The sequence below is a fragment of the Rhamphochromis sp. 'chilingali' genome, assembly GCF_963969265.1.
Source record: "Rhamphochromis sp. 'chilingali' genome assembly, chromosome: 3".
Classification (NCBI taxonomy): domain Eukaryota; kingdom Metazoa; phylum Chordata; class Actinopteri; order Cichliformes; family Cichlidae; genus Rhamphochromis; species Rhamphochromis sp. 'chilingali'.
The window spans coordinates 40,146,836-40,158,573 of NC_137931.1; positions in this window are offsets into that span (position 1 = coordinate 40,146,836).

Consider the following 11,738-nt stretch of genomic DNA (forward strand, 5'->3'; position numbering starts at 1 on the left):
TAAACAAGGTCCTCATGTGTAATTTGCCACTAGGTGTCCTCCTACAACCTGGCATGGAAATATTACCATGCTGCCTTTGCTGCAGTAGTGCTTTCTGTCAGTAGGTGGCAGTATGTGTTAAATGGAATCCTCGCTGAGCTATTGGCAAAAGAACCAACTTGTTCTCAACAACTGCAGTGATAGGGAGTGGTACCACATGTAATGAAATGACTACTTGTATTTTCACACATTAAAAAGATGATAGAGGACACTGGTAGTAAAGGTGAGCTCTACTTTCAGTAATGTTGTATTTCTCATAATATGCAGACTTTCAAAACCTCACGCTTTTCTGTTTTCGTTGCGCTGCCTCAGCTTGCAGATTATGCATAATTATGTCTTTAATGTACCAATGAGCATTATGCTACTGGAATATGTTTTTAATTAAGCTAAATCTTTTACTATTTATCTGATTGTACTTTAGTTCATAACACCACATTTAGAATTATGAAGCAGAAACCTTGCTAGATAATGGATTTGTGATTTCCAGCCACAAAGAGTAACATTAAAAGATGTGGGATTGAGGCACTTCACTTTTCAGAGTTTCAGGTTTTTAGCAGTACTTCCAAAGAGCTACCCGCCCCTCCCTACACTCCATGTAGAGGTGTGGTGACGGCGTAATTAGCACTGTTGCCTCACAGCAAGGTCCTGAGTTGGACTTCACCATCTGGCTGGAGCATTTCTGTGTAGAGTTTGCATGGGTTGTCCCTGTGCACTCTGGCTTCCTCCAATACTCCAAAGACACAGAATTAAATGGGTTAGGTTAACTGGTGATTCTAAATTGCCCATAGATCTGAATGCAAGTGTGAGTTGCTGTCTCTCTGTTAGCCCTGCAACAGATGGGTGGCCTGTGCAGGATGCACCCTGTGTAGTGAAAAGCCAGAGAAAGGAAATGAATAATTCCAGTTTTGTATAGCTGAACCCCCCCCCCCCCCCCCCCCCCCCACTTTATTATTCATTTCAAAGACACATAGTCATGTGTTCGTAAATCTATAAAGCATCACAAACTTCCAGAGACCGATGAAAGACTCGAACTTTCAGCTGCAGAAAAATCATCTCAGCAGGACGACCTTAACTGAGACATTAAACCCAGGTGTAGGTTTTCTCTTTGGGTTATTCAACCATCAAAACTGCATGGCTGAGGATCGAATTAATTACCTTAAGTAGTCTGAAGGTGAGCACTTGTGTCTCTCACACACATACACACACATGCTCTGACCTTGCATTCACTCTCAGTCTGAGGAATGCTGAGGTCAAAGAGAAAAGATGGGATTCCCTTTGAGTGCAGAGGTGCAAAATAGTGCAGGGGCAGATAAAATATCTCAGAGTGCTCCTCCTTTCCACCCTTGTCATCCACACAATGTGAACTGGAATGTTGTTCTTTTTTCTTTTCCATCGCCTGGACAACATTTTTTTTCTAAAAGATTGCATATAGTTTGCAGTTTTCCAAACATGTAGTGCTGCATTCTTACTGATGAAAATGTTGAGTCTTAGGCCGTGGCCTAAGCTTTCAAATGTGTGTTGAAGGTTCGTGTATTCATCAGGTAAGCCTTGCACTGTGTCTCCTCTGTCTGTTCTCTCTTTTCCTTGTCTGATGGCTGTTTTGTCCTCAGGAGCCATCCAAAATAACACCCACACAGACACACCGTGCTGATCAAATGGATTTCTCAAATTCCAGACTACAATAGCCAGTGCCAGAGCATGAGAACGGCTTTGGGTGTCTGGGCATAATTGGCCAGTATCCACCCCCTCACCACTCACCCTGCATCACCATGTTCATCTATCACCCCTCACTTCTTGGCTATCGAACCAACTCACCCCACCTCGCCTCAGCAACACCAGTACATGTAATACAACACCAGCCCCAACCAGGTCTCACGGGGTAACACACACAATACCAGCTGCTGGCCTCTTTCTTTCTGTAGAATGAGCACACACACACACACACACACACACACAATACCCATGATCAAAGAAATACAGGCTGCTCTAAAAGGAGTGGCCTTCAGTCCATCTCAGAAAATAAGATGTTTTCCTCTCAGATGCTTCAGATGAGGGTTTTCTGGAGAAGTGATTTAAATAGAATGGAGATAAGCTTTATGCATGCACCTGGTATGCCATAATCATACTGTAAGTCAAAATATGTTGCAGGTTACATATGAATCTACAGCCAGTTGGTTGCTGTGTATGTTGCTATTTAGCCACAAGAGGGGAATCGGTTGACAAGTAAGCACGATTTCCTAAATGTGAAAACAGCACTTCGATGTAAAGAGCATTAAAAACACCCGAACACATGTATGTATGTATGTATTCTTATTCACGAACATGTGCTTTTTCTGGAAGAGCTCATTATTCTCGTCTTGTGTGCCAGGCATTGACTTCATCACCTGAAGCTGCCCGTGACCTGCAGGTTAACAAGCCAGAGACCAGAGGGGCTCCACAACGCACCACATATGCACGTGCACTCACACATATGCAAAGCTGAGGTTTGATACTTTCCAGACGCGCCCCCGCTCTCTCTCCACCCTACATCGCCTGGCACTCTCACCCGCTCCGCTCTCCACATCTCCCACACACGTTAAACCAGTCTAACACACACTCACACAATGGCACCTCCCCCATTTCACTCAACCCGGCTTATCAAAGTTTTCGCTTCTTCAGCTTCCCTTTCCCATGCACAGACATAACACTGCACAGCCAAAGCCCTCACTTTGTTTCTTCTTCCATCACAGTGCTCTTCAATCCTCTTTATGATTCACAGTGTTTACATTCTGAAAACTGCTGCAAAGCCCGAAGGCATTTCTGTGTACCGACCGCCCAAGTATGACTTAGATAGACTTACTGATAGGACATAAGCTACGTGAACAGATTGAAGGTCAGACACATGAGTGATGACCTCAGGATTTGGCTGAACTTTAAGAAGTATTAACCGCATCACAGTCAACAGTCACCCCTGAGCTTTCCTCACTCCTGCTGAAGCATGGGTCATGACACACACACACACCTGCATACACAGAGGTGAAGACATAATGATGAAAGTGTATGATCTGGGTGCCGAGATAAATGCAATTGTTTTGATGACACCTCGTAAATACAGCATCCAGACAGGCTATTACTGCAGCACAGGTCAGGGCCGGCTATTGCTCTGAATGAAGAAGGTGATAAATGTGAAGGTAAAAGTGCAATCCCTCTATGTGCTTATCTTTGCCTCTCTCTATCAATATTGCTGCCTTTCTCTCGCTTTTTGCCCTCCCTCATCCTCTCTATTAGAGACACATTGATCACGGGCTGCTGGCATATCACCTGAGTAATGGCTAAGGGTGTCTGGGCTTTAAAACAGCTTCAGCAGAGCGCCAAGAGCTTTATCATGGCGACACGGTAAATGGCTCATATAATAGAGTGTGCGATGTGTATGTGTGCACGATCATAATGCAGGGCACATTAAGATGAGAAATCAAACACAACCCAATAAGAATCACAGACCACCAGCCCTGCCATACAACGCAGATGTGCTAGAGCTCTTTGAGTCATTAAAATGCTTTGCAACAGAGACATCTGCACTGTAATTATTGAAAGTGCAGTTTCTCCTACTTCTCTCCTAAATGAGTAGTTTGGACTTTTCTGAAACATACTCATTTGTTGGTTAGAGTTAGATGAAGAAACTGATGTCAAATCTGTTGGCAAAAGCACACAGTTTGTTTGCTCAGCTCCTTTTTGGCTTAATGCAAAATCAGGTAAGGCTGCCAGGTGGCAACTGGGCCTGAAAAATAAAGCAAACATGGAAGGGTGAACATGGTAGTTCCTCCAATAGTTATTTTAAGGCTAACTAAAAAGGGGAGTTAACCCCTATGGACTCCCGTGGTAAAATGCCTAACTTTAGAGCAGCAAATACACATATTTCCAGCCTTGTAGAAGAAATGGATTTGGTTTGGTTGACATTTTCCCCCATTCATTACAACTGAAGAGGTTTAAATTCTGTTGCAGCTTAATTTTGTATAATTAGGGCCTATACTCAGTTAAATGGAGTCCCCAAACTGCTTCTCTCAACCATGTGTGTGGTGTCAGTGTTAGTTTTGGTGAGTGAAATCATAGTATTTATCTGTATGTAACTTGGCACTGATTAGCAGGCACATCTTTGTGATGCACCAAATCCAAAGACAAGTTTCTTCTGATAACTAAAAAACAACTTTAGCAAGATGGTGACAGTCATCTTTCTAAAGTTTAGTGTGGTGACTTGGTGGGAGCATCCATCCTTCTTATGGAGTCTATGAATTTCACCATTATCAGAATCAGAATCAGAATCAGAAAGGGGGTTTATTGCCAAATGTTGAGCAGGTTTACAACATTAGGAAATTGCTGCGGTGCTTCAGTGCAAACATAGTGTCATAAATAGCACTTAAATAGACATGAAAAAATAAAAGTAGGAATAAGAATTAAAAGTGCTACGTAGAAAGATATGTGCATGAGATATACATGAGATATATACATGAGAATAAGAATTAAAAGTGCTACGTAGATAGATATATACATGAGTGCAGGTGGTGATCAGTGCCAAACATGGAATGATGCAGTGACACAGCGTAGGGTCATGTGTTAGTGGCGGGGACAGTCATATGGTTATTGTTCATGTGTCCAACAGCAGAGGGGAAGAAACTGTTCTTATGGCGAGAGGTTCTGGTGCGAATGGACCGGAGCCTCCTGCCTGAGGGTAGCAGGTCAAACAGACTGTGTCCAGGGTGAGAAGGGTCAGCTGAGATCCGAGCTGCACGCCCCAGTGTCCTGGAGGTGTACAGGTCCTGCAAAGATGGGAGTCTGCAGCCAATCACCTTCTCAGCAGAGCGCACAACACGCTGCAGTCTCTGTTTGTCCCTGATAGTGGCTCCAGCGTACCACACGGTGATGGAGGAGGTGAGGATGGACTCGATGATTGCGGTGTAGAACTGCATCATCGTCTGTGTTGGCAGGTTGAATTTCTTCAGCTGCCTCAGGAAGTACATCCTCTGCTGGGCTTTCTTGATGACAGAGGTGATGGTGGGCTCCCACTTCAGGTCCTGAAGTTTAATTATCAGTATTAAACTATAGAAAGACCTAAAACTATAAAAGCTGTTACATTTCTATTTGGGGGTTAGAGTCTGAGAACCACTGTGAATCCACTGTGATAAAATCACCTTGACCTAGTTAAAAACTGACCACTAACCAGGCTCTGACAGAGCGAGTCCTCCTGTTGTTGTCGCCCTTTTGCAGAAACCTGAATTGAACATCACAGGGAATGAAAGTGAGGAGCCCAAAATGCTCCAGCAATAAGAATATTTGATGAAAATAAAACTTTTCCACCAGTTTATTTATGTTTAAGCAGAGGGCAGTCAATCTGAGAGGGCAGAGAGAAGGTGGCTGTGAAAGTTTATCGCTGGGGGAAAAGAGAATGAATGCCACGTTCCTCTATGTGTGTGTGTGTGTTTGCATGCACGTGAGCTTGTGTGCGTGGCAGTTTGCACATTTGTGTGTGTGTGTGTGTGTGTGTGTGTGTGTGTGTGTGTGTGTTTGCACGCACGTGAGCTTGCGTGCGTGGCAATTTGCACGTTTGTGTGTGTGTCATGTGGTGGACAGAGAGGGGGAGGAAAGTGGAGGCAGAGGTGAGGAACAAGAAGAGAGTGGGGAAAGTTGAAGTTGAGATGGTAATGCCATAGAAACTTTTTAAAGGTTTGGACGATTCTCCCTGAACTGTAATGGGCTAGTTTGGAGCATAATGAAACCAGTCTGGCTTTCCTGGCTCTCACACCCCAGGTCATGTGCATGCACACACACACAGAGCTGAGAGAGGGTAACACGTGTTTTTCTTTAGCACTTGTTTATGTTCATCCAACAGTGGGAGTGCAGAGCCATAGTTAACTATCAATTAAAGCGATGATCATAAAACAAGCACTTGTAAATAAACAGTGCCAAGCTGGAGAGATTCAGAGAAAAGCTAAAAAACAAAATATATTTGTAGTGCAACACATATATACCTGCCTGCTCCTGAAGAAAATGTTATCTTAAACTCTAGAGAGAGAGAGAAAAAAACACTAAGATCATTGCTACACTCAGTTTAATATCCTTGAAAATTACTGTTATTTTGTCACTTGTGGGCTTCACCTCACCAGCAAACAGTAAGGTTTTTGGGTTACTGCTTTCAGTAAGTGCGCTTATAAAACTTGTGTGTTAATGGGGCTTTAAGCCAGCATATGTTACACATGGAGAGTAACAAGTCTCCGTGTGTGTGTTAAAAAAGTTTGGAGGTGTGCATCAGAATGTGTGTGTGTGCGTGTGCACTTTGACTTAGTATAATGAGCTCCCCTGGGTCTCCCTCACCTTCCACCCCTCCTTCCATGCCTCCATCGCTCCCCCCGTTCTTCTTCTTCTCCCTAAACTTGGCCTTATTAACCCCTCACTTCCCCCCATATGTTTATTTAAGTAGGAGATGGTGGGGAGTAGAGGTGAGTCGACTGCGTGTACACACGTTTATTTACATAGGTCGGCCCGGGGATTTGAGAAGGTGGAAACAGGGAAGGGAGAATAAGCTGGTGTGACTTCGATTTCTTGCTTGGGTTTCTGTACTGGAAGCAAAAAGACAAAGGAGTAACAGCTTAGATGTCGGGTCATTGGCTTCACACCTTGGACTGACCCAGTGGCCATGATTCTGAGGTCAACCTTAGCTCTAAACATGCTAAACAGGTCAACTAAGTCAGCTACTCATCCCCTCTAGCTTACCCCAAACCTTTATAGGGGTCACAGGTCAGGAGCTGCCCTTTACTGAAGTCCATATGAATGTGGGTATAGTTCACCTGAGGGTGCCGCTGAATACAAACTTGTCACCTGACCAAGTGAACTTTGCAAACTAATATACACATGTGTGTTATAGCCAACACTTGATTAGGTTTTACATTATTACCTGCTGACACGAGGAACCAGACCTACAACAAATTTAGATCCGTGAGAGATTTTAAGCAAAACACTTCATTTTCAGCAGTCTGGGCAAAATTAATAATATATTTTCTTTATTCTTGCAATTTTGTTTATTCTGGTTGTTTGCTAAGATATTTGGAAGAGCATGGTTTTTGGCCAAGAGACTCCAAAAAGTGGCAAATTGTTGTTTTTGTAGAAATAAAATTGTTTAGAATTTGTCAATTAATGAACTTTAAAGATGCTCAAGGTGTGACAGAGGAGGGAACTAAGGACAACCCCTAAAGGGAACAGCTGGAGGAAGAAGAAGAAGAAGAAGAAGAAGAAGAAGAAGAAACGTACATGACTGGATTCCTCTACTACTGTGCTGGGATAGCTGCTCCCATCTAACTCTTGGCAGGAAAGTAAATAAGCAGTCAAACCATAATGACTTTAAATATTAACACTTAAAAGAGCTAAGCTTTTGACAAACCTACATGCCATTAGCAGTAAAATGACTCTTCTCTTTGGTCACCTTTGCTCATCTCTTTGATCAGGTCTTTGCTCACCTTCAGGGTAGTAAAGCTGAGACTCCCCACCTGTTGTAGGATCTGAGCTTATCTGATGCTGAACAAAAACTGAAAGTCAAATATTTGCTGTTTGTTCTTGGATTACAGAAAATAAAATGTGACTTATTTGAATAACCAGTGGGTATTTATGGCTCTCTCAAAGGTCTTAGTCTTATTCTTGATACGGTGTAGTATTTGCATTAGCGTGTTTAGGACAGGAGCACTGCAGTAACCAGCAGGGATCAAGGGATTACACCCAAAGCTCAGTCCAAGACATTCTTTGGCTTTCCGTTTAACTCCTGAATGACAAAACAAAAATATCTGAAAAATTGGAAATCCTGTTAAATGTTGCAGATAACTTTTGGGGTTACATGTGTTTTTCCACAAAACGGCAATGTGATTAAAACTTCTGTAGCTATGGCAATGAAAGACAGACTAGTGTACTACCTTGTCTCAGGTAGGGCTTTGGCTCTTTGACAGTTTTTTTTGGTGGGGATTTTTTGTAAACAGCTTAAGTTCAAGGTAACGGCAGCAGGACGGGGAAGAGCGGGTGGGAGGGTGGGGAATTCAGATCTCCAAATAGAAAGGGATTTCCCCGCAGCCTTACTTTCTCCGTCTGCTCAGTTGTCACCTGGACTGGATTTTAGGCCACTTACAGTGGGATTAGTGCCATGTTTCAAGCTCAGTGAGCCTGATCTTGGTCTAAAATTCTCACGGTGATGACATCACAGTCTTGTTGTCAAGGGATTATGTATAAAACACTTATAAAAACAGGGCAGGATAATCACTCTGACTCTTTTTTGAAAAAACAATGCTGCTGATGGAGTAACGGACAAAAGGGCAAGCTATTTCGAAACTAATCACATGTAGTGGCTGCTGGATAAATAACCAATCACACTTACAAAGAGAGCCAGAGACAAATGAAAAAGAAAGAGACAGGAAAGGAAAGAGAAAGTTGACGGATGGAAAGAGAAAGACGGGATGAGTCATTCAACCTGCTAAATGGATCCACCTGAAGAGAACCGGAGAGAACCGATTGACAGGGACAGACAGAAAAGCTGATGCCAGTAAGAAAGCAGAGCAAAGAGCGTGGAGGTGAAAGGCAGACAGAAAATCACTTTTTAAGTGTTGCCCAGCATTGGTTAACCCTCAGAGCTGCTGCCAGGGAGAGGTTTTCTGTGCCACTCCAGCACAGTGAGTCTTTGTAACTCAGGTTCTCAGAGGAGCTCAACGCTGCTCCAGCTGGCCTGTACCCAGCCAGGCTTTCTCATGTCAGGACACAGACAATCAGGCACAGTGGGGTATACTGGATGCTGGGGAATTTTGAGCATGTTTCTTATCTTAACTTAACAAAATAGCAGCTAAAACCCACTTGATACCATTTACAGAATATACTGGGCAAAGCCTCCAGATCTGTTCTAGGATTTAACAGCAAACAGAGACCTTTTTAAAGAGAGGTCTTTGTTTTATTGCATTCACTGTTGTTACTACTCTGCTGGGAACTAAGCAGAAACAATACTTATACTGTACCAGAGTGAATGGTTTTATATACCAATGCTACCATACTGTACTGAGAGACTCAAGTTTGCCAACTCAAACTACTTAACATTTAAACACTTATGGAAGTTAACTAATCACAAGTACCCTCATACTGAGGTTAAGTAGTTTTTTATGCACTTGTGCTTTTTGGATGTCTTAATATAAGTTGCTCTACTTGACAACGTTAATGCAGTAATTATATTTTTCCAATAGCAAGTCAATTTCAGGTATAATCAAGTATAATAAATGAAATCAATATTCATTCACTGACTGTCAATGAATGAAGGAGACTTTTAAAAGAATTTGGAGGATGTTGATGAGTTCACAGATTTTTAGACATTTTTAACCTTTTTTAAATTTTCCTGCTTGCAGTGTAACTGCATTCATTTATTCATTCAGTTCTGCTCTGAAACATTGCTTGTAATGGTTCCCCTTATTAATAGTGTATGTTGTTGATCCTGCATGAGGAGACATGCAAGGCTGCAAGTCCACCATGCTGACAAGGGCTATAAAACATTTTCTGAATTAGAGACAAAGCAGCAAGACAAAGCAACCAGTGGCTCCTTTCACCACAAAACAGGAATAAACTCCCCATTATTTGCCCAGAAGGCTGCGCTAGCGGTACCACGATAAAGGCTACGTGGATTAGCATTCTTTGACACTATTAGTAAACACATATTCTAAATACATATTTTATATTTATTCCATGCACAGACCATATAGAAATTATGATTTCAATGGTAGACAAGGGGCTAACTTATTTGATCCTTGAACTATATAGACGCCTGTGAAAAAAATGTCCCTGCCGCTCACTTTTATAGCTTCTGTGACTGTTTTGCTAATCAGATTATCTTCAGATTTTGTAGATTCATGTCTTATTTAATTCAACATAACGCCTCTTAAATTTCATGTAGCATGAAATAAAAATGAAAGCCGGGTATTCTTAGAGCCTGGCTACCTTGTAATCCACACATTGCTATTGTATTAGCATTCAGCATCCCTCAGTTTCTCATTTAGACTCACCAGGATCTGTGAAGTTTCTCTAAAAATCAGGAATGCCAAAAGTTGATGCTTTGTTCACCTTTTACATACACTGTGGTTGGATGTTGTTACATTTTCCTTATAAATGCCAAGATATGGAAAAGAGCAACATGAAGGGTCTTATGAAGACCGTTCGTCAATAGTACTGGCTTAAGGGAACATTGGCTTCATTGTGAACGATTTTGTATTGTTATGAATGTGGTTTAACATATTTCTTCAAAACATTTTATATGTAGTCACCTAGTTTGGGAGCTGCTGACAATGATGGTCATATATATAATGTCCACATTTTGTATGCTCATTCAGCCCCTCTGTAAGGAAACATTCATATGTATAATATTTTTGTCTTTGCTTTTCCATCTTTAATTTTCTGCCTTGTTAATTGAAGTCGTCTCAAAGACTGAGAGGACACCAGTTTCGCCATCAATAGCAACATTCATCATTCAGTAGCATGCACTATATGTTGTTTTGTCAGCGCTAAAAGGTGAATATATCTCACAGCTCAAAAGCAGGGTAGGGATGGGGGGATGGGGGAGGAGGGTTAACTACACCCTTGCAGCTCCTCCTCCTCTCCTCCTTCTGCACTGATGCACAGATAAGAGCAGACAATACATTTCTTTGAATGCATGCAGGGAAGAGAGGAGTTTGACTGATCAGCGTACTTACAGGCACGCACACACACATAGTAGCATATTTGTCAAGAGGTCTGTGACAGGCACACGTTCACGAGTGTGCTATCATCTGTCTTTATGAGTCTTTGACAGGAAATAAGGCTGCACTCTAAATTACATGTCTCTCTGTCCCCAGTCCAAAACAGACACGTCTGAACTGTCTGCGAAACAAGGCCTTTTACAGTGGGTGGTAAACAGAACAAGTTATTGCAGGTACGCTTGCACGCGCGCACACATAAACCAAAGCTTGTCCTCGGCAATGTTTGTGATGGAGGAGTCGGTATAAAACAAGCAGACAGCTGAAAGGGCACTTTGCCACTTGGCACACAGCCATTTTCCATTTCTCCTTTCTCCTCCATTTAAACACAAGTGCATCAGCTCGGGAGTCGTTTCAACTTTGTCTCTCTCTTTCTTTGGAAAACCCACTTTTAGATTATGTTAGTGTGTGGCCAGGTTTCCTATAGCACCAAGAATGCTCCTTTGTTTTGGTGATCGGATCCTCATCAGAGGAGAGGAGAGGAGGAATGAGGACAGATGTGGAGGTGGGGGGGGGGGGGGGGGGGGGGGAGTGCTGTGGGAAAGATTACCAGGACAGCTGCAGGCGGAGCAGTTACTCTTACAATACTTTGGCAGCAGTTCAGATTTCAGCTTTGTACCACCCTTCTTTTCAGTTCCCCTCCACTATCCTTTTCTCTGCCTCCACATAGCTGCATGAATAATGTCAAATCAAATCTTTTTAACCATCTTTTCTCCTCCAATGTAATTGTTGCGTTCCTATCACCATCTCCCTCCTACATTGCCTCTTTTTGCCATTTGCCAAAACCGCAACACAAGCTTGAAGTGGGCCTGCAGTTAGTTTCTGAAGGTCAGGTTTGATGTGAGAGCAAGGAGGCGAGGGGAGGGTGGAGGAGAGGGGGAACTGCTTTCTGGCCGTGATCCATGAGTCCTCCACAACACAATGTCA